Genomic DNA, 24,460 nt, shown 5'->3' with positions numbered 1-24,460 from the left:
AATGTTTAGAGGGGGTACAATTCAGCCCATCAGACTAGCCTACAGTAATAATGGTCTGTGTGTGTGCATGTGTGATTAATCGCTCAGTTGTGTCCAACTCTTTGTGACCCCATGGACTGTAGCCTGTGAGGCTCCTCTGTCCATGGAATTTTCCAGGTAAGAATACTGGAGTGGGTAGCCATTCCCTTCTCCAGGGGGTCTTCTTGACCCAGGGATCAAACTTGGGTCTCCTGCATTGCAGGTGGATTCTTTACTGTCTGAGCCTCCAGGGAAACCCAGTGGTCTCCAGAAACTACCATTTTTGGAGGGCTTAAAAAAAAGTATCAAATTTGAACAATCAAGTGATAACTACAAATTTTTGAGAGTCTACTCAGTTTAGGAACCTCTTAACATTACTTTGAGGAGAGCTTTATGTTTGTGACTTAAAAGATTGAACTGATGAAAATCAAAGCAACATGATTAGATAAATTCTACATAGTGTATTAAGCTGTTAACCATAAAATGCATGTAAGCAAGTATATCTTGCTGTCTGAACTATCACCATCCAGATATTTGTGATGAAAACTAGCACATATTTTTAACCTAAAATATCCTCTCTGAATCAAAAACATGCCTTGACTAGTCTGGCATCAAAAAGGGTAACAGGATATAAAATACACTTTGGTCCTATCGCACATCTTTTCCCTAGAGGGTGACATCTTGTGCTCCTGCTGTAAGATGTGTTCTGAATCTCTGCCTCCTTATTATCAGCTGAAAATGTCCATGAAAGCAGAAGAGTCTCTGAAGAAAGATGATGAACCAAGAGGAAGTTAGATAAGCTCTTATATTTGAAGAAATATTGGGAACATGAAAACCTCAAAGACGTCGACGTGCCCTGTCTGCATCAACCATGCATACTAGAGTTGATACTGGAGAACTTCACCATGTTCAGCTTCAGAACAGAATTATAGTTTTTTTTTTTTTTTTTTAAAGCTCTTTTTAAAAATGCCTTTTGCAGTAAACGGATAGCCAGAAATCCTTAGAGGATTGTTATGTGGGTTTATAAGAGTATGTTAGTAATATTTGGGATAATTGGTTGAACGGTTTTGCATGAGCTGTGAAACATTATTTTTCCCTTCAAAAACTGTAGTTGGAATTACTGTTGAAGCTGCTACTGATGATACATAGGGGTTCATTACACTGCTCTTTCTACATTTGTAAACTTTTAAAATGTCCATATTAATAAGTTCAAATAAGAGAATTATATAATTATGATTATATAATTATAATTATATAATTATAATTACATATAATTATGTAATCACATAATATAATCATATGAATATATAATTCATTTCTTCTTTATATATAATTATATATACATAGATATATATATCTCTCTCCTGTAATGCAAAATTTGATACCATCACATTTAGAGGGACAGATTAAATTTGAATGGTAAGGTATGCACGTTTACATAAGAGAATACACACATGGGTAGAATGTGGTTTTCACTACCCGTCGTTCCATAGAAAAGTATTGTTGAAACCTTTACCCAGGAAAGGCTACAAGGACGTCTTCGCTAGTTTTAGCCTAGATTATTTGACACATGTTCTTATTTATCACTCCCTGGTCTATGGCACGTCTATCATTTCATGAGTCAGTGCTTTTCTACAAGTTATAGAGTTTCCCAGGCTGCAGTTTCTCCAAGTTCAGTTTTTAACTTCCGCGCCTTCATTTGCCACTGCACAAATTCACATAACACAGGAATTTCAGAAGGGGCCGCTGGCCTCCAGTGCAGATCTAAGGCCTAAAACTGATTCCGTTTGGCTTCTGTGTTCTTTTGAACTTGCCCCAGTATCAACCAGGAAAGAAAAGTTTCCAAGTATTCTTCTTTCTCCTGTGGAACTAAATATCTGGGAGCAGCGGAGTGCATAAGTAGTGAAGATTCTGCTGTTTTAAGTACAGACAGGACAGAGACTCTGACCTTACAGCCGCATCTGCCCTGCTACGTGTCCAGGGAGATAGAAGATTCCAGCAGATCCAGTCGCGGTGTTTCTTTCTGATCTTCTTCATTCCTCCCAGGTATTGCCTTTTTAACTTTTTGTCTATCAGAGTATTTCAGTGGAAAAATTAAAATATGTCAAGCAAAGAGATTCAAGTTTAAACAGTCTCCATGCAGATTCTACATAGTTCTATATATTCTTGCCTACTGAATGTCATTGAATTGTTAGATTTAAAATATATACAAGAACATATACAGTTTCTAGCATTAGGGATATTTCATGGGCCTTTGCTAGTATGTATTCTTGCCACAGTGAGGTCAAAATGATTAGTTTCTAAATTATTTTGCTTTTAAAATCAGAATTGCAATTTTTTTTTAATGTGGAGTTTTCATAAAGCATTATGTAAGGATACTGTGTTATCTGATGAAGCTGTTTGCACTTACTTATTTTTATATTTTTTTTAGTAATACTTTGGCTAAAATAAGTTTTCGTTAAGAAAAGTAAAAGTGTTAGTCGCTCAGTCATGTCTGACTCTTTGCTACCCCATGGACTGTAGCTTGTCAGGCTCCTCTGTTCATGGGATTCTCTAGGCAAGAACAGTGGAGTGGATATCCACGCCCTTCTCCAAGGGATATTCCCAACCCAGGGATCGAACCCAGGTCTCCCACATTGCAGGCAGATTCTTTACTGTCTGAGCCACCAGGGAAGCCCAAGTTTTCATGAATTATTCCCACATAATGTGATGATTTTACAACACTGTCACTAAAGGAGAGTTTATTTATATCTTGTCTCTCTAAAAAGAGTGATGTATTAAAACTTTAGAGTTTTACTCTGTAAAAATTGGAAAACTTACTAAGTAGTTGTACTATGTCTGACCACAACGTCTCGATCTATAGTTTTTTACACCATATAATATCACATTTATATTTTTATATCCACAGCATTTAAAATAATGTCAATTATAGGATCAATGAAAAGGTCTGAGAATTAAAACTGGATAATAACTTTCTCTGACTAATTAGAAGTCAAGATTATATTTCTGATGTGTTGTGGGGAACTAACAGGAGTTAGTTCCTTAGTAGGCCAGAAAAATTAAATGTGTTACAAGACATTGCAGAGATGTTAAATGTCATTTTAAAAATTTATTCATTTTCAGTTGGAGGATAATTGCTTTACAGTATTGTGCTGGCCTCTACCATACATCAACAGGAATCAGCCATAGGTATACATATGTCCCCTCCCTTTAGAACCTCTCTTCCACCCCATCGCACATGTCTAGGTTATCACAGAGTACCTGATTTGAACTCTCTGTGTATAATGTTCATCAGAGTGAATGAGTAAATTCATCATTCACTGGTATTCATCAAATTTGATTCACTCTCATATCATCTTTAAGAGTATTTGCCCAACAAGGACCTAATGTACAGCACAGGGAACTCTGCTTAATGTTATGTGGCAGCCTGGATGGGAGGGGGTTTGGGGGAGATGGATCCATGTATCTGTATGGCTGAGACCCTTCACTGTTCACCTGAAACTATCACAACATTGTATAAAATAAAAGGTTTAATTTAAAAAAGTTAAAAAAATAAGAATGTTTGCTATGCCTATATACTAGCTTCACTACTAATGACAATATTTTTCTTTAAACCAACCCATTGTTTTTCTTTGGCCTCATCCTAAGCAAAAATGTCTGAAATCACAGGCTTGCAGTGTTTATTACTTTCTCCCCTAACATATGTTAAATAAGTAAATACTTTGTTTAAACATTTTAAAATGTCCATATATCACCTAAAATCAATTTGAACACCAGTGATGTATATATCACTTTCTGAAAACAGTGACAAAAAACAAGCAAATTGACTGTTTATACTTATCTCACTGCCCACTAAAAAGTAAAATAATTCTTAGTTGAGAAGTTGGCACACAGTCATTTTCAGAATAGTTTCTGCACCTGTACTGTGATGATTAGAAACTCCAAAAACAATAGAAAATGTAATTACCTATGTATGCATATGTATCTGTGTACACATATACTTAGATAATGGATCATTTTAACCGGTACTTGGGAAAAAGCCAAGTTTTCAGTTGCTTAGACAAGTAGTCCCCAACCTTTTTGGCACCAGGGACTGGTTTCATGGAAGACAATTTATCCATAGACCCAGGGTGGAGGTGGGGTGGGGTGAGTGGGGGATGGTTTCAGGATGATTCACATACAGTAGGGCGCATGCTCCTATGAGAGTCTAACACCCTCCCTGATCTAACAGGAGGCAGAGCTCAGGAGGTAATGTGAGTGATGGGAAATGGCTATAAATACAGATGAAGCTTTGCTTGCTCACCTGCCTCTCACCTCCTGCTCTGCAGCCCAGTTCTTACCTGGGGGTCCCAGTTTAGATAGTCAGCATCATTTATCTGAGGGCTAATCACCACCATTATTTTATACTAGTGCCTCTATTTACTCTTAGTCATAAGCAGTATAAAGGGTGACCGTAGAAAAGGAATCATCCAGGTAGCAAAATATTTTTCTTTCATTTGCTAGTAATAATCTGAAGTTAACAGTAAATACTGTAGTATAATTTGTTATAGGATGGTTTGCCTTGGTGGGAAATCAGAAAAAGAACTAGAAAGATCAATGTTTTTCTGTTCCTTGCATAGCAATGTTTTGCCTGATTTTCTACTAAATGTATGTCCCCATTTGTTTAACACCTAAACACAGTGAACTCTTGGAGGGGTGCCTACAAAACCAGTTTACAGGTCTTTGAATGTTACTTCACATAGAATCAGAGAAGTTGTATCTGAAAGGAATGTTAGAAATCACCTTGCTTATTCCTTTGTCTTATTAATGAGAAAACAGGCCCACAGACTTTGTGATTTACCCAAAGACACACTCTGAGCAGGTCAACTTTTTTTTTTTTTTTTTTTGGTAATATGGATGTAGTTGGTAAATTTCTAGCTTGTCTTTCTCTTTGGGAAATTGTGATATTTTCATAAAGTAGTATGCTGTCCCATCTGTGTGTATTTTTCCACTTTTGGAATACAGCACGTTAGCATTAACTTTTGATGGCACTTAATATATTATATAGCTTCTAACTTTTTAAAAAATCAATGTATAGTTGATTTACAATGTTGTGTTACTTTCTGCTGTACAGCCAAGTGAATCAGTCATACATGTATATAAATTCTTTCTCATATTCTCTCCTATTATGGTTTATCCTAGGACATTGAATATAGTTTTCTGTGCTATACAGTAGGATCTTATTATCTGCCCTTCTATATGTAATAGTTTGCATCTGTTAATCCAAAAGTCCTAGTCCATCCACCTGCCACACCCCCTCCCCCTTGGCTACCACAAGTCTGTGTGGTATGTTTCTATGACTCTATGTCTGTGAGTCTGTTTCTGCTTCACAGATATGTTCATATTTTAGATTCCACATATAAGTGATATCATGGAGCTTCTAACTTTTGTTTGTATCAAAAGATTAACCTATTGCATATTATCATGAATGATGTCTGTTGCCTTCAATACATTTGAACAAGAGAGGGAAACTGGTATTTTTTAAGCAGCATCAAGATTTCAATATATTTCCCATGATAAATAAAATTTCTGTTCTTATGGTTAGTGCTCTTGGATTCAAATCTCCCTGAGTTCCTGATTTTTTAATCTCAGTATGTCTGATAATGAAATAATAGAAAACTGAAAACCAAAGGTAATCAAAGTAATTTTCGATATGAATTCATAAGGAAAAGCATATGACATGAGTTACTCTGAGCAACAGCCTAAGAAGTGAGTTGAATGTCATGTGATGCCCATGCAAGAACTCAAGGAAGACTAGGTATCAAGGGCCATAGATTTACCTATGAAATTAAAAATCACTTCTAAAGGAAGGATAACTAATTTCGTTTATGTAATAATATTGCTCCACAGCCTGTCAGTAAAAGCAGCTTTGAGCACTTAGAAAGCACATCTGTATCTCATTGCGCTCCAATTTTAAAAGTGTCTTTAGTTTTTTGGGAAACTGAGCCTTGGCGTAGTTCTGAGATTTCCCAGGCACATATAACTCGAGAAGGGCAAAATTTGCAACCATGAAACCTCTGAATGCTGATATTTGCCATCACTAAGAAAACAGGCAATCTTTAATAAAGTAGGAGACATGGCCAGTTGGTAATTCCTCTGCCATTAATGTGACCGGAGAGTCTGTATTCCACATCTGCCCCGTGCGTTTTCAGACCCACAGCAGCTCTGAAGCCTGCGTGTTCTCTCCAGCCACGATAATGAACTCCTCCATCCATCAGCATCTCTAGAACGCCTGCCACAGGCCTCTCACCATGCTCAATGCTGGCTGTGACCTGACTCTCACTGAACATTGAGCAGAGAGAAGGATTCCTTGAGAGGGAGGATAATCCGTTTGCAATTCCCCCACAGTGTCTCCAGAGAAGATCAGAGGCTCCTCCAGCGAACACAGTGCCCTGCCAGGCTCTGCATCACATGTCATTTGTCACTGACACACACAGGCAGTTCACTCTGTGGCTTCAAACCAAGGAGAGTGTCAGGGCCTGGGCGGTGCTTTTCTGAGCCTTGATGTGGTGCTTAGGGAGACCATCTCTGCTCATCCCTCTATTAGTGAGAAAGATCAAGGTCCAGCTTCCATGCTCTGCTCAGACCCCAGCAGAGGAGCGGTTTCATGCCCACAGCCTCTTTTTGCTTCATCCTTGGGTGGGGCTGTGGCTGTGAAACCCACTAGTGTCTCTGGTGGCCTTCCTTTTTCCCTTGGTTAACGGCTACAGAGATGCCAGCTGGACTGTAAGGAAGGCTGATAACCTGGACTCCATTCCTGCCATACAGTTTTTGTCTGACCCTTTATTAATTGGCAAACCTTTTCTTTCCAGGAGCACCTTGTGTGACTGTTCTTATAGGTATGTAACACCAGTTACTTCAGAATTTCGCGTACGGGGACTTCCCTGATGGTCCAGAAGTTAAGACTTCACCTTCCAATGTAGGGGGTGTGTGTTAAGATCCCACACGCCTCATGGCCAAAAAAACCCCAAACATAAAACAGAAGCAATATTGTAACATTGGGTTTCCCTGGTGGCTCAGCTGGTAAAGAATATTGTAACAAATTCAATAAAGACTTTAAAATGGGCCACATTAAAAAAAAATTCTTTTAAAAATTAGCATAAGAGTATTAATGCTGCATGTAATTGGTCATAAACCTGACTAAATTACAAAGTCCTTAAAGACAGGGACAACGTCTGCTTTTCCTTTCTGTACCACAGAGGGAACTGACCTCCTTTCTTACAGTTGTATGAATCCTGAACAAACACAGAGAAACAATGAAAACAAAAACCTCACCTCCTGTGAAAGGAAATTTCTTCAATTAAAGGTCTCAAGGCCAACCTTACTGTAAAATGCACTGACCTTTTGAGAAGTGAAATGCTTTACTGCTAAGCATCACTTTTTAAAAAAATATTTTTAAGCTTTCATATCACAATGACAGGGCTCCATCACAATTAATCTTATATGGCAATGTAGTGACAATGAGATGATTTCTCTGGAGAATCTATGCTAATACTATTAAAATGCTCTTACAATGTCAAAATGATTGCAGTGGAAGCGTGTGGGGACTGTGCTTATGTGATTATGATATTCTAGTGATGGGTGATTACCATAGGAAACTAGTAATTCAACTCTGCAGGGACTTGCATTATGAAGCCATTATAACATGAGATTATAATGACACAATAACTTGGATGCACATTCGTGTTGTGAAAACGAAAAGCTAATTTGAATGCAAGTAGTGTTTCCATTAAGTTGTAATTAAACACTGAAAGCAATGCTTGTTTAAATTTAAGACGGAGACATACAAGCCAGAAATGAAAATGGTGGGAAGGAATGCATGCCAAATAGAGGTTTAGGAATGGTTAGAACCATTTACAGTTCTGCCCTTTAGTCCTTACTCAGGGTGAAAGCTCACCTTGACTTGGCCTCCTGAGACTTTCTCCCCCTCTGCTGGCACCAAAATAACCAAGAACCACATCAGACCCAAGAACCCTGGAGGCAACTCCCATTTCTATCACTGCCATCATTTAACACGTGAAGCCTTCTGGTTTTGTTTTGAAGTGGGCATGAGAGTACCTTACCTCCCTCAACACAAGAAACTAAAGCAATGTTTTTTGCCATTAAAAATAATCTTTTTAAAAATAGGATACACTTAATCCACATTCAAAATCCAACAAAACAGATAAGCACAAAAGAGAAAAATAAAACAACAAAAAATTCTACCCTTATAGTCGCTATATGCCAATACAAAAAAAAAAAAAAAAAAACCTACTGTATAGCTCAGGGACCTCTACTCAATATTCTGTAATGACCTGTATGTGGATAGAATCTAAAAACGAGTGGATATATGTATGTGTGTAACTGACTCACCTGGCTGTACACCTGGAACTAATACAACAATAGTAAATCAACTATACTCCAATAGAGATTTAACTAAAAAAATTCTACCTGTAGAGATAACCTCTATTAGCACCTCTGGGTATTTTTTTCTTTCAGACTATTTCCTATGCATAGTATATGCAGTTTATCCCTCAAAATATATTTGTTTCTTTTTTTTCCCACAATACTGTAAAAAGCTACTTATTCATTCTTCCCATCCCTCGAAGTTGCAAGATTTATTTCTTATCCAAGAGAATCTAGTTGATAAGTTTTTATTTTCTAAAGGTCAGCTCAAACTGGACGATTTTACATGTCACCCAGGAAATTATATTTTGCTATTAGAGAATAGTATTTGGCAGGGTTTATGCTCTGCATGTATCAGTTACAGGATAGTTCTCTAGTAAATTTTTCAGATTCTTGGCAACACTACAAATGCTTCATTAACATTTATCTCTGTTTAGTAATGAGTAGTGCATTTGATAAGTCACAGAGTTCTAATTTGTTCTTAATTGATAATTTCTATATGGTTTAGGTCAACATAAAGACAGATTATGAAAAACTAGGAAAATTCAGGAGCTGCTGAACTTGTTAGATAAAGCCCTGCATTAGCTTATTCAGATGGCATAAGGACTTGCAATAGCTAATATATACTCCCTCCTAGTGATGACTCAAAGAGGTTATTACTCCTGGGTTTAAATATAGTTGAGATTTTTGTTATTAAGTATTTCGTTTGCACTTAGAGATGCTGGATGCTTTATCATCATTTTTTATTACCACTACTTGCAACAACCAATTTAGGTAGATACATGCAAATTACTCCAGTCCTTATTTTTATAACTTGCACTTAATGGCTTGCTTCATGCCATCTAGGCCACAGCTGAGTCGGGATTAGATTTTCTTCTTCCTGAGGCCAGTGAGTGATGTTCCCTCTGAATGGTATTTCCACATTAATGGACACCAGGATAACTTAATGTGGTGTTTACAGTAAATATCTACGTGGTTGAATAAAGGCTGCTGCTGCTGCTGTGCTGCTGCTAAGTCGCTTCAGTCGTGGCCGACTCTGTGCGACCCCATAGACAGCAGCCCACCAGGCTCCGCCATCCCTGGGGTTCTGAATAAAGGCAGCACCAGACTAATGAGTTAGGAGACTGGATTCTGGTCAAAGTTACCAGGAAAAAAAAAGATTCAGTTTTTACATCTGAAAATGAAGCCTTTGCTGGGACTTCCCTGGTGATCCAGGGGCTAAGACTCAGTGCTCCCAGTGCAGAGGGGCCTGGGTTCAATCCCTGCTCAGAGAACTAGATCCCACATGCCTCAACTAAGAGTTTACATATCACAACTAAAGAGCCTACATGCCACAATTTAGGCCCAGCACAGCCAAATAAATTAATAAATATTTAAAATACAATAAAATAAAAATGAAGTCTTTGAATTAAGTAATCTCCATAGTCCCTTAGAGCTCAAAAATTTTAAGATCAAATAGTATGTAACATTAATTGAAGCTTTCACATTTTAATTATAAATATTATACATTTTAATATTTAATCTTAATGTTTATTTTACCTGCTTCAAAGCCATTCATCTAAATGCAAAGCCCTACCTTGTTTAGATACAGCTAATTTTGTCATGTTTTAGCAGACTTGTAATTTGAGTTCAAAAGTCTTTTCTATTTAGGAAATTGATGGAAATGATGAAAGTTGCAGATGCAAATCTAATGCAAAGAAGAGATTAAAATTATAGTGCTTTGGCATATACATACTTGTTAAAGTACAGTTAGAACTCAATGAAAGGAAATAGTGTGTTGAATAATACTTAAAATATATTATTTTCTGTGAATTCTTAGAAAGCAAGTAACAGCAATGATTTGAGGTATGAAATTAAATTATAATACTAGAGAAACTTTCTAAATCTTTTAGGGTATCTTACTTTTAGGAGGAAAATATATAATACATTTCCTTTATATTTAAATGCATATACATGACTAGGGATCCGTTAAGTTTGTTTTGGTTGTAGGTAGTTTTCCTAATTTTGTGAGACATTATCTAGAGAATTTGGAATTCCATTAGAGCACTTTTTCTGCCATCTCAAAGATTGAGAAAGAGTGATTGTTGCTCTAAGACACAGGTAGTTATTACAGACTTGCCCTGGCTCCCATTGTAGTAAATCAGTTTTCAGGAGTAGAAATAAGCTGTCTGTTACTTTATTTTTAGTACATCAAATACGAGTCTTTCCCCAAAAGAGGTTTCTGTGTCAGATGCCACCCTCTCTTAGGACCAAGCAAAATTCGTTATCTTGCCTTCTTTCCTACACCCATCAGTGAAGATTATCTCTAACACTATGTTTCTCAAACTTGAGGATCTACAGATTCTCAACAAAATTTTTTATGTTTTTCTTTCCATTTTTATGATAATCTAAATAACTGTAAGCATAGTCTGGATCATTATGGCATCTTACAACTGATCATTGCTGTAAGATTTCATTATTTGTATCTCCATTTGTTTTTTAGACTTCAGTGATAAATTATTACCTAAAACCACAGGCAGCATCTATCTTTTTTTCTGATTCCCTCTCCCACCCGCAAACTGTCTTTGTTTCCTTGGGAGCCATGACTGTGGTTTGTAGGATGTTCAGTTCAGTTCAGTTTAGTCTCTCAGTCATGTCCGACTCTTTGCAACCCCATGGACTGCAGCATGCCAGGCATCCCTGTCCATCACCAACTTCTGGAGTTCACCCAAACCCATGTCCATTGAGTTGGTGATGCCATCCAACCGTCTCACCCTCTGTCGTCCCCTTCTCCTCCTGCCCTCAATCTTTCCCAGCATCAGGGTCTTTTCAAATCAATCAGTTCTTCACATCAGGTGGCCAAAATATTGGAGTTTCAGCTTCAATATCAGTCCTTCCAATGAACACCCAGGACTGATCTCCTTTAGGATGGACTGGTTGGATCTCCTTGCAGTCCAAGGGACTTTCAAAAAGTCTTCTCCAACACCACAGTTCAAAAGCATCAATTCTTCGGTGCTCAGCTTTCTTTATAATCCAACTCTCACATCCATACATGACTACTGGAAAAACCAGTAGTTTGTTAGGAGGTGGTAAGATCGAAACAGTGTTGATATAGTCTGGTGAAGTGGTTTTGGCCCTTTAATTTCCTTCATAAGAAGTGGATTTAGTTTATAAACTAGATAATATATGATAACTGCATGTCTATTTTTTAGAGTCTGACTTTAGAATCCATACCACTATCCTAAGAGTAGAACCAAGAGTCAAGACTTACTCAGTTTTCTAGTCTTCATTTTTCCTAGTTTTTGCTATTTGTAACTGTGTCTTTAACATAACCAACCTCCTTAAGACTGGTACCCAATCTCTGTGTTGCTAAGGGAAGGATGAGGATATGGGGAAGGCAGCCAAGCTTCTGACAAGCCCGCCAATCAGAGCTAAGAGATTGGATATCATGATACATTTGGATTCTTGTCCTGAGTTCTTTTGCAAGAAAAGGACGATGTCTATTTTTTTGGTGCCCATTTTAAGTGTTCGTTAATAAGTGCAGGTTAATTATGTGGGAATCAAATCTAAGAGTAGCTGTATGTATATTGATAACTGACTCTGCTGTACAGCAGAAACTAATACAACATTGTAAATAAACTATACTACAATTTAAAAATAAATAAAGAAAAAAAGAAAAAAAAGTAGCAGTTGAATTGCGAAGAAGAAACCTGAGAGATTTCTCTTATACTATTTTTAAAGGCCTCCTAGGGCATGCTTCCAGGGACTAGAGCAGTACATTCTGCCTTCAGTGAAAATGGAAGATAGCCCATCATTCTTATCTGAATAAACCCCATTTCCTCCTTGGTGAAATGGGAATAATAATAATAAAAGTGGATTTCAGCTAAAAGTATGTCCAGTGGTCCAGTCTTCTTGTCTTCTCGGTGGCTCACCTTCTGGTGATCCCTTGTTAATGTCACAAGGACATTTGGAGATTTAATTAAAGTGCAGAGAGAGTCCTGGGCTGTTCAGAGAAATGCATGACATTATCATTGTAGATCATACTTTTGATATTTCATAATCTCTTGAAGGTAATGAAACCAGCAATATGGAAAGTTGGGACTGACGACAGTCACAGTTTTAGGGAAACACATTCATACCACGTGATATTCGTAGTGGTCATTGTTGTTTGAGAGTTCAGAGTTCAGTTACTGGGAATGTTCTAATTGCTCCAAGTATTTTGATTTCATTTTTTCTATCAGTAAGTTTGAGAGGTCAGTGAGTATTCAAGTCATGCTGTGTTCAGTCAGTGTTTAAGACTTTCCAATCTGTTTTCAAACTATGATTGGGAAAGGTATTTTACGCAGCTAGCATTGTAACACTTTTGCAAGTTAGTGGAGAAAAAAGGCCCATGTTCATCCAGAATTCCTTTCCTCTGAAATGTACTCCTGCTCTTAAAGTCTCTGAGGAAGGATGAAAATTCACTTTTGTTTCCTAACTCATCCTAGCCTTCAGTCTCCAGCATTCAGCCTATCCTTGTGCTGCCCATTTAATTACCATCCTAATACAAGTCTCATCCTCTGGGGCTAGCCTATGCTGTAGTGTCTTCTGCTACAGACCTGCTGTTCAATCCTTGTTTGAGCCTCTAAAGATTGCTTACAAACCCCTAAACATGCCTTTCATTGCTCATGCTACCCGAATGCCTTTTTGCTAAAATCTTAATGTTCTGCAGGCTTGCCTAAATGCCACCTCCTCCAGGAAGCCCTCCCAGTCCCTCTAGCACTGGTGAACGTTGTCCAGACAGTACTCTCCAGGGCACTTGCTCTGTACCTCTCTTCTAACATTTACTGCACTCTGCTTTATACCATAGCTGTGCCACTAATACACAGAAAATAGCAATCTTGCACTGGAAGCTCGCCCTGTATCACACACTTATGTTGGAATGCTTCAGCTTCCTAAGGCACAAGTGTTCCTTTTCATCTTTGTGTGTCATAGTATCCTCCTCCTTTGGACATGGTAGATCCTCAGCAAACACCTTCAGCAGACGTCGAACTGAAATGTACGCAGGTGAAACTTGTGGATGCCCGGAAAGCAGGCTCTTTTATGCCACCTTTCAATGCTCTGAGAACTGAAGGCTCAAATTATCCCCTCAAACCTACACATCAAAGTTGCTTCTCTTACTATTTCAAGACAAATAACAATAGCTGATCACAAGCTGATAAAGAGGCCACAGTGCTGATGAGAGCATCAGATTATTTTTGGCTGAAATTATGGTCCATCAGTGTGGAACTGAAGGGTGGGTAGAGCTCAAACTGTTCACTGGTTGAACAGTTTTTATATATATATTATATATATATATATATTTTGGCCACACTATGGGGCATATGGAATCTTAGTTTCCTGATCAGGGATCAAACCCATGCCCTCTGCATTGGAAGCATGGATTCCTAACCACTGGGCTGCCAGAGAAGTCCCTGTATAGACACTTTTTGGGCATCTGCTTCTTGCCTATAACTAATACTGCTCAGAGGTGGTACCTACTTCTCCATGTGTGGGAATGGAATTAAAGTGGTTATCAAAGCCAATGTAGTTATGTGTACAACACATCTCAGTATTCTTGCCTGGAAAATTCCATGGACAGAGGAACCTGGTGGGCTACAGTCCATGGGGTTGCAAAGAGTCAGCCATGACTGAGCACATCAGCACCTCTTCCTCAAACATGGGTGACATGTCTCATACAGGTATCCAGGTAGACAACAGATAGTGTTTTGGAAGTTTCTAGAATAAGACAAGGGCTAGATTCAGGTGAAGAGTCCTCTGGCTCTCCTTGACCTTTTTCTGCAAGACTACTTTTTTTATACTGAACAGGCTAAGCCTGATGATCTAAAAGCACATACCTCGTACTGAGTCTTTAAGTCTGAACTAGCTAAGCAGGATAGTGAAACTCAAGACTCTTCTGTGTCTAAGACACAGAAACTAAGACAGTCTACTGTGTGGTCTTCAAAGTACATGGCCTGAGATGATTTTGTGGGCCATACCTTTTAGATAGACAGGTATTTGTGCAACAGAAAGACTTTCTGGGATTCCAGGAAAATTATTATAACTTCCAGGAAGTTCAGCTGTCCTAAAGAGAAATTAGTGTGGATGGCCTATGTATTAAAAAAAAAATTAGTTGTAAGAGATGTTATCCAGTTTTACTCATTATAAAGGAGTGGTTACTACTATGAATCACTTGTAGCAATTTTACTAAGTATTTTTAGTTGCCTGATTTATATTTGGTATCTACAAATCCAGGCAGGAACATCCTTGAAGAAAAGCCACTTTTTTTTTTTTTTTTGTATGTTCAAGAGTCTTGCTTTTATTTCATAAGGGAAAGTTTTTTTTAAAGTATATGTATTCCTATGTAGTATTGCATGGGGTGCAGAAGGATTAAGCTACAATGGCATATTTGCTATGTTCTGAGAACTTGGAAGGCACATATATAGGAAAGTTAGAAAAACAAACAAGACATCAAAATTCATAGCTCCCAAACTTTGGGGAAAACATTTCCCATACTTTTAAATAAATTTCAGTGGTTCTAATGTAGGAAAATAATGTGATATGTCATAAAAGGGGCATGCTATGATCTCAGAATTACCTATATCACATATATATTTATAAATATTCCAGGAAGAAAATTTTTAGCCATTTTCTAACAACCACATACCTGTTTTTCTCTTCTGGTCCTAATTCTACTTCTGCTTATTATTTCCTTGCCTTGGCTTTAGTATTTGTTTTATGTTATATGTCTTTTGTGTAAGTTACCTCAAATCCTTAATGGAAAAAGGCTGGATTAAAACCAGCAAGCATATAGTTATTAATTAAGTACCTCTGTGTGCCAGATACTGCCAGGGGCTGAAAACTGAGAGATAAGACATGGACTGTGTCCTCAAGAAGCTCAAAGTCTGATGGAGAGACATTGAGACAAGAAGTGAGTTTCAAGGGTAACCTCAGACATGAGAGCACCTGAAGTGGGCATCTTACCCAGATTGCTTGAGCAACAAGGAGGAACATCAGGAAAAGCTTCCAGTTAGAAATGATGCGAAAACTGCCTCCTGAAGGCCTTGTACAAGTTAGTCAGGAGAGGACACGGATTGAGGAAGTGGAGGTGGAGTAGGCTGGGTTTGTTATCTCAGAAAAAAAGAGGCGGACACACAATCAAAGGCTTTGAGATAGGTGCAAGCATGTTGAGTATTTCTCATAGGCTCTACCTGCCAAGCACCAGGTCTTACAGTTAAGGGATACACAATAAATATTAAAGGAATCTGATAACTGGCTTTTTTAAAGAATGGAGAAACTGGGTGTGAAAGGGTTAATTTCTGGAGGTTTCTGGAGAGAGGTGGACGATGGGAGAAGGTACCTGAAGTGCACTGTGGCAAGGAAGGGGTGAGGGGAATACACTTAGGGCCATTCTCAGGTGCCCTCAGGACCGCACAAACTTGAAAATAGAGAAGGCATCTAAGAAAATGACACTGGGTTGAGAATTATGTCACAAAATCAGGGAGGGAGAAAAACAACACAAATCTTAGAGTCTGTAGGAAGATCTTGAGTTGAAGAGTTTGGCCTTTTTGAGTAACTGAAAGGCCACGGAGGAGAATCGTTACAGTGAATGGGTGGAGTAGAGTGAAATGGTTGGAGAGGTAGACAGGAACTTGACCATACCATGTTTTACAGGTCATGCCAGGTATTTTGGATTTTATCCTAAGGGCAATGGGAAACTTTTAGGGGGGTTTTAAAGGAGGAAGAGACATGATCAAATCTGTTTTCCATTTGAAACGCCATGGATGGACCTAGAGATTGTCATACTGAGTGAAATAATTAGGAGAAGGACAAATACCATATGATATTGCTTATATGTGAAATCTAAAAAAAAGAAGGGCGTAAGATGAACTTAACAAAACAGATAAGCTTTTTATTTTCATAGCTTGAAAAAAACATTAACTTGCAACAAAGAAAAAATTTATCTTCACTATCTACTGCCCAAAGATACACAATACATTTTAGTATTTCTAGTTAAACTCTACATATATGTGGCTATATACACTTGCCATAAATTTACAGTTTTGCATTTTTTTCACATGTTAAAAGAGCATTTTATTCTATCATTAAATATTGCTAGATTATAGGGAAACATTCCTGTATTACTAGATATTTTGGCCACTCTTTAAAATAATGCCATAAAGAAACCTTTGGGCATAAGTATTTTTTACAGGTATCTAAATATTTCCTGAAGACAGATCTCTAGGAACACTGTAACATTTAAAAACGCTAGCTGCATATTGCTCAACTGCTTTTCAGAAAGCTTGGGCAAATTTGCACTCTGACAGGGTTACAGAAAGGAGGGCCAGGTGTCACCATGTTGACTATATTACTCATTTTTCACAAACCATTTGGTTTGTTTCAACCATCTTTTTTTAAGCATCTTTGTTCTAACCATCTCCCAACTGCTGCTTTCTGCTGGGTCCCCCAAAATGTGGCCACTTCTGCTAACTTTTAGGACTCAGTTGTCATTTATAGTGGAAAGGTTTTTCTTTTTTAATGTGATGCTAGATTTCTACGAAAATTTTCAAATGGTTGTCTGTGTCTCCTGTGTTGCAGATGGAAGTTATGTTCCTTAAATGTGGTATATATTTTAAATACTTTTTAAAAACTATTTTTATTTAGTTATTTGTTGCATCGGGTCTTAGTTGTATCATGTGAGATCTTTCATTGCAGTGTGAGGACTCTCTAGTTGGGGCATGCGGGCTTGGTTGACCTGTGGCATGTGAGATCTTAGGTCACTGACTAGGGATCAAACCTGCGACGCATGCATTTGCAAGGTGGGACTAACCACTGACCCACTGAACCACCAGAAAAGTCCCTAACTACTTTTATTATTAAGCACTGTTTGCAAAAAATTGAAATCAAGCTCCCCTCTCTGCCACCACATTTTGGGGATTATCTGGCAGCAGTAATTTCAAATAAATATCCTAGCTATTTGATATTTGGACAGCTATTTGAAATTTGGACAGTTTTCTATTATGCTATATTTGCTGGAAACTATTTTTTTAAATATATCATGCTTGAGGTTTAGTTTGCAGGCTTGAGAATTTTATGTATGTAGCCACTGCTCTCTTCATTTCTCACTAAGAAGGCATAATTGAAACTAGACTGTCACATTTGTTTGTATATAAAAGAAAAGTAATTACTTGCGGGATAATCCATCGGGATTTGGGGTATAGTTCTACATATTATGTGCCCTTTCCTCTTGCAAACTAAAATGAAAAAAGTGGAGGAGGGGGGAATCTTATTGGAATCATAGAGTTAGACTAAATTTTCCTTTATTCATGAAACTTTTTCCTCTTTCACTCATTCTTTAATGCACAAACAAATGACTTTCTCTCTATTCAGTTCAGTCCACTTTCACAGGTGCAAATTACATCCTAGATACTATATAAGCCTAGGGGATAAAAGAGAGATTCCCTGTGCTATACAGCAGCTGCCCACTAACCATCTATTTTACACATGCTAGTGTGTACGTATGTCAACTGTACACTCTCAGTTCGTCTAACCCTCTCCTTCCCCCTGTGTCCACAAGTCTGATCTCTATGCCTGTGTCTCTATTCCTGCCCTGCAAATAGGTTCGTGTGTACCATTTATCTAGATTCCATATGTGTGTGTGTGTGTGTGTGTATGTTAATATGCGGTATTTGTTTTTCTGACTCATTTGTGTAGCACAGGGAGCTCAGCTCCATGCTCTGTGATAACCTAGAGGGGTGGGAGAGAGGCTAACAGGGAGGGGATATATGTATACATACATCTGATTCAGTTTGTTGTACAACAGAAACTAACACCACACTAGCACAAATAGTCAAAAATATCAATTATACTTAAATAGTCAAAAATAGCAATTATACTCCAAAAAAAGGAAAACAGAAACAGATTTTTAGGGAAGTTTACACTATGATGAAGCACAGGCTGGAATCAAGATTGCTGGGAGAAATATCAATAATCTCAGATATGCAGATGACACCACCCTTATGGCAGAAAGTGAAGCAGAACTAAAGAGCCTCTTGATGAAAGTGAAAAAGGAGAGTGAAAAAGTTGGCTTAAAGCTCAACATTCAGAAAACTAAGATCATGGCACCCGGTCCCTTCACTTCATGGTAAATAGATGGGGAAACAGTGGAAACAGTGTCAGACTTTATTTTGGGGGGCTCCAAAATCACTGCAGATGGTAACTGCAGCCATGAAATTAAAAGACGCTTACTCCTTGGAAGGAAAGTTATGACCAACCTAGATAGCATATTAAAAAGCAGAGACATTACTTTGCCAACAAAGGTCCATCTAGTCAAGGCTATGGTTTTTCCAGTAGTCATGTATGGATGTGAGATTTGGACTGTGAAGAAAGCTGAGCACTGAAGAATTGATGCTTTTGAACTGTGGTTTTAGAGAAGACTCTTGAGAGTCCCTTGGACTGCAAGGAGATCCAACGAGTCCATCCTAAAGGAGATCAGTCCTGGGTGTTCATTGGAAGGACTGATGTTAAAGCTGAAATTCCAATACTTTGGGCACCTGATGTGAAGAGCTGACTCACTGGAAAAGACCCTGAAGGTGGGAAGAGAAGGGGATGACAGAGGATGAGACAGTTGGATGGCATCACCTACTCAATGGACATGAATTTGAGTGAACTCCGGGAGTTGGTGATGGACAGGAAGGCCTGGCGTGCTGCAGTCCATGGGGTTGCAAAGAGTCAGACACCACTGAGCAACTGAACTGAACTGACACTATTAAGGAAAAGAGATTTCCTCCTTTCCCCTACTACTACTGCAGCTGCTACTACTATTACTACACACACACACACACACACACACACACACACACACAGCACATAGTCAAATAGAGACACATATCTTCATAGGTCAATCCAGTGCAATGTGACATTTGCTGGGATCTACTTTTGAATTTCATCCTGTGATCTATTCACTATGAGTACCCCTCCCCCTCCAACATTATCAGGTTTAGATAAACCAAATCTATACACTAATGAACTGACCATTCAAAACCTAGTTCCCATTTAAGCATGCCTACTTCCATCATCCCAATTTCTGTTCCTGCCTTGAATCTGATTATCTTTTTCTTCATCTCTGTGGATTGGCACAAATAGTCAAAAATATCAAGGAATAAGATGCAAATAGATTGCAAACTGAAATTGAAAGTTAAAAAAAGAGAGATGCCGTTGTATCATGAAGTTGAGGAAAGTGATACTGGAGAAATCCTACGATATATACCCACACAAATCCTATGATATATACCAACCCACACAAATGAGGATGTGACAGAATTAGACCTTTAACAGTATCAGGATCACTGCTTCAAAAGAGAATATGAAGCATAAAACTGGTTAATGGAGGATTGTGGTAAAAAAAAGAAAATGAAAACATCTTCAGAAATAGTTTTTCAAAAATAACCTTTTTCATCACTGGGGTGCAAAAGTAAAGAATATCATCATATCCCCTTACGATTATACAGTGGAAGTGACAAATAGATTCAAGGGATTAGATCTGATAGAGTGCCTAAAGGACTATGGACAGAGGTTCATGACATTGTACAGGAGGCAGTGATCAGGACCATCCCCAAGAAAAAGAAATGCAAAAAGGCAAAATGCTTGTCTGAGGAGGCCTTACAAATAACTGTGAAAAGAAGAGAAGCAAAAGGCAAAGGAGAATAGGAAAGATATACCCATTTGAATGCAAAATTCCAAACAATAGCAAGGAAAGAAAAGAAAGCCTCCCGAAACAACAGAATGGGAAAGTCTAGAGATCTCTTCAAGAAAATTAGAGATATACCAAGGGAACATTTAATGCAAAGATGGGCAAAATAAAGGACAGAAATGGTATGGAGAATGGCATAACAGAATGGTATAACAGAAGTAGAAGATATTAAGAAGAGGTGGCAAGAATAAACAGAAGTATATGAAAAAGATCTTCATGACTCAGGAAACCACTCACCTAGAGCTAGACATCTGGAACGCAAAGTCAAGTGGGCCTTAGGAAGCATCACTATGAACAAAACTAGTGGAAGTGATGGAATGCCAGTTGAGCTATTTCACATCCTAAAAGATGATACTGTGAAAGTGCTGCACTCAATAATGCCAGCAAATTTGGAAAACTCAGCAGTGGCCACAGGACTGGAAAAGGTCAGCTTTAATTCCAATCCCAAAGAAACACGATGCCAAAGAATGTTCAAACTCCCACACAATTGCACTCATCTCACAAGCTAGGAAAGTAATGCTCAAAATTCTCCAAGCCAGGCTTCAACTGTACATGAACCATGAACTTCCAGATGTTCAAGCTGGATTTAGAAGGCAGAGGAACCAGAGATCAAATTGCCAACACCCTTTGGATCACTGAAAAAGCAAGAGAGTTCCAGAAAAATATCTACTTCTGCTTTATTGACTATGTCTAAGCCTTTGACTGTGTGGACCACAACAAACTGTGGAAAATTCTTAAAGAGATGAGAATACCAGACTACCTGTCCTGCCTCTTGAGAAATCTGTATGAAGGTCAAGAAGCAACAGTCAGAACTGGACATGGAACAACAGACTGGTTCCAAATCGGGAAAGTAGTACGTCAAGCCTGTATATCGTCACCCTGCTTATTTAACTTACATGCAGAGTACATCATGAGAAATGCTGGGCTGGATGAAACACAGGCTGGAATCAAGATTGCCAGGAGAAATCTCAGTAACCTCAGATATGCAGATAATACCACACTTATGGCAGAAAGCAGAGAAGAACTAAAGAGTCTCTTGATGAAAGTGAAAAAGGAGAGTGAAAAAATTGAGTTAAAGCTCAACATTCAGAAAACTAAGATTACAGCACCTGGTCCCATCACTTCATGGCAAATGGGTGGGGAAACAAGGGAAACCCTCACAGACTTTATTTTTGGGGGCCCCAAAATCACTGCAGATGGTGTCTTCAGCCATGAAATTAAGACGCTTGCTCCTTGGAAGAAAAGGTATGACCAACCTAGACAGCATATTAAAAAGCAGAGACATTACTTTGCCAACAAAGGTCCGTCTAATGAAAGCTATGGTTTTTCCAGTAGTCATGTATGGATGTGAGATTTGGACTATAAAGAAAGCTGAGCACCAAAGAACTGATGCTTTTGAACTGTGGTGTTGGAGAAGACTCTTGAGAGTCCCTTGGACCGCAAGGAGGTCCAAACAGTCCATCCTAAAGGAAATCAGTCCTGAATATTCATTGGAAATACTGATGCTGAAGCTGAAACTGCAATACTTTGGCCACCTGATGCGAAGAACTGATTGATTTGAAAAGACCCTGATGCTGGGAAAGATTGAATGCAAGAGGAGAAGGGGACTACAGAGGATGAGATGGTTGGATGGCATCACTGACTCAAGGAACATGAGTTTGAGTTTCTCCAGGGGTTGTTGATGGACAAGAAGCCTGGCGTGCTGCAGTCCATGGGGTTGCAGAGAGTCGGACACGACTGAGCGACTGAACTGAACTGAATTTCATCAAAAAAATTACATGCCTTCTTTCCCCAAATCCAACATTTGATTAATTTTTTCATCCTAAGAATTAGGACCTATCTATATTGACTTCTTTTTATAATATTTTGTGTTTCTAATTTGAAATTTTAATCAAGTCCTTTAAATATGACCTATTATTCAATGTTGGTCTCTGTGTATTTTGATTACCCACTGCTGTGTAACAAACCATCCCCCCAAAACACAGGTTTTAAATAACAGCCTTTTGATTATCTCCCATAATCATAACTGTGTGGGTTAGCCAGACTGTGCTGGGTTGGCTGTAGCTGGGCCAGCAGTCAGGTGGGATCTTAGCTGGGTTAGAAGTTCAAGACAACTCATTCATGTGGTACCTTCCAGAGACAGCCACAAGGCTGAGCTCAGTGGGATGATGGTGTGGGGATAAGCTTATTTCACTATACATGAAGTCTTAGGGTCTCTCCTTCTCCACATGAGAGGGTAGCCAGACTTCTTACATTGTAGCTTAAGATTTCCCAAATCACAAAAACAAGCTATTTCCGAAAATGTGAGTCCCTAACTGACACAGCATCATTACCACCGCGTTCTGTTGGTTAAAGCCAGCTCAGGTTGAGCCTAGAAACAGGCTGCGCAAGTGTATGAATATGGGAAAACATAGTTCACTGAAAGCCAGCTATGGAGACCAGCTAACACACAGTGTGAAGTGCCTTCATTTAAAGAGGCATTTCTAGGACCAGTTATCCGTGGATAATGAGGACCTCCTGTAGCTGTAATCACTTCAGTCAGTCATTTCCAAAAGCCCAGTGAGTTGTGATGTCAATTCCAACAGTCAATCTGCTTTTAACAATCATGGGCCTCAAGTGAAGGAATTCCTTTCTAAGCAAATTAGTCTCAGTTTGATTCATCAACTCCAATCTCTTATTGTTAGGGTTTTTTTTTTTTTTAGAGAGCAAGTTTAGCTTCATTTGCCTAAGGATACTCAGCAACTATTTGGAAAAGATACAGTTGGGCAAATAATAATAATAATTCAGGACATTTGTCTGGTGCTTTATAATTTACATAATGCTTTTGGGTACCATCTTATTTGCTTTTCGTTTCAAATATTAAGCAGTAGAACAGGCAAATCCACCACAGTTTTCAAGTGAGGAGACCAACATATTAGCTCATTGTAAGCTTTAAAATTTTTCACAATTACACTGGTAGGAAACACTGGAGCCAAAACTTCAAGTTTGGGGTCCTTTCAAATCATCCATCCCTCCTAGCCTCCTGGAGAGTCCTCTTTTAAGCTGAACAGTAGCTGAAACTGAAATTAATTAATTAATTCTCTGTCTCTGACTCTCTCGTGTATGTAAGTATTCACATGTATATAAAATGTACATTTTTTGGTTTTGGCAACAAGGTTTGTGGGATCTTACTTCCCCAACCAGGGATTGAACCCAGGCCCATGTCAGTGACAAGTCCTAACCTCTGGACTTCAGGGAACTCCCTAAAATGTACATATTAAAAATTGTTCTTAAAGTACAGCCTTTATTCATAGTGAATGAATAGCACTGATATTTAATGAAGTTCATTCTTTCACTTTCTTATTATATGTATGCATGTATGCATATCTATCCATTCCAGTATTCTTCTCTGGAGAGTCCCATGGACAGGGAGCCTGGCGGGCTACCGTCCATGCGGTAGTAAAGAGCTGGACATGGCTGAGTGGCTTAGCACATGCATATATACATATATAAAACATACATTTTTTTAAATGTTACAGAATGTTTAAAAAAGTACTATCTTCATGGATAATGATCTCTAGAAAGTCAGTAATATCCATTTCAAGTTCAAGGATATCACCAAAACATGGATGTCATCTAGAAGTCATCTGGTCAACCCCTTCATTTTACAGACGGGGAAACAGACTCAAGAGTGTGAGGTTATCTAACCAAAGTCACACAGCTGTTTAGTGGCAGAGCCAAGAGCTTTGACACTAACCAAACTGTTCCTCCAATTAAACCAAGCCACCTCAAAAACAGCCTCCCAGATGAAATTGTGTGAGGAATAGAGATGTTTTGTGGTTAAGATATTAATTTAATTTGCCAGGAATTAAAAGTAACACAAATTTTAAGACTCTTAATGACTAAATACAGTTAAGGGCCAGCTGTGCAATTTGCTCAAAATATTGCTGTTTCCAAGAGACAACCTAGTGCTGGGAATCCACAGAAGAAAAAAAAAATCCTCTATAATAAGCTGAGCACTAACTTCACCTCGGAGAGTTCGTTACAAAGAAAAAGAAGTTCTAACTATTGCATCCAGTAGCTTGTCCTGCGTTTCATTTCCAAGGGTGTATGTTAGCAAAATCAAAAAGTTTACATCAAACATTCTAGCACTGAATGTGGAAACTTCTTCTGAGAATGAGAAGGGCTAAGATGAGTTAAGATCTTAGTTTTTCAAATGAAGAAAAACACAAAGATCTGTTCAGTTCTGCAGACAGCATTTTGCCAACACTGCACAACTATTACTCATAT

General features: G+C 38.4%; 1 protein-coding gene across 2 annotated transcripts in view; it reads left to right on the top strand.

Annotated features, from left to right (window-relative positions):
• Positions 1-24,460, top strand: part of PTER (phosphotriesterase related) — a 76,702-nt gene that overhangs the window by 5,941 nt on the left and 46,301 nt on the right. The window contains exon 2 of one of the 2 annotated variants that reach the window (XM_070381906.1): positions 1,838-2,064. The exons of the other annotated variant lie outside the window; for it this stretch is intronic. The gene's annotated coding sequence lies outside the window, so the exon portion shown is untranslated. The remainder of the gene's footprint in view (positions 1-1,837; positions 2,065-24,460) is intronic. 2 annotated transcript variants of the gene reach the window in all.

Source organism: Bos mutus, chromosome 13 (genome assembly GCF_027580195.1).
Source record: "Bos mutus isolate GX-2022 chromosome 13, NWIPB_WYAK_1.1, whole genome shotgun sequence".
Classification (NCBI taxonomy): Eukaryota; Metazoa; Chordata; class Mammalia; order Artiodactyla; family Bovidae; genus Bos; species Bos mutus.
Note: the sequence above shows the minus strand (reverse complement) of the source record. Positions and strands in the feature narration are given on the sequence as shown.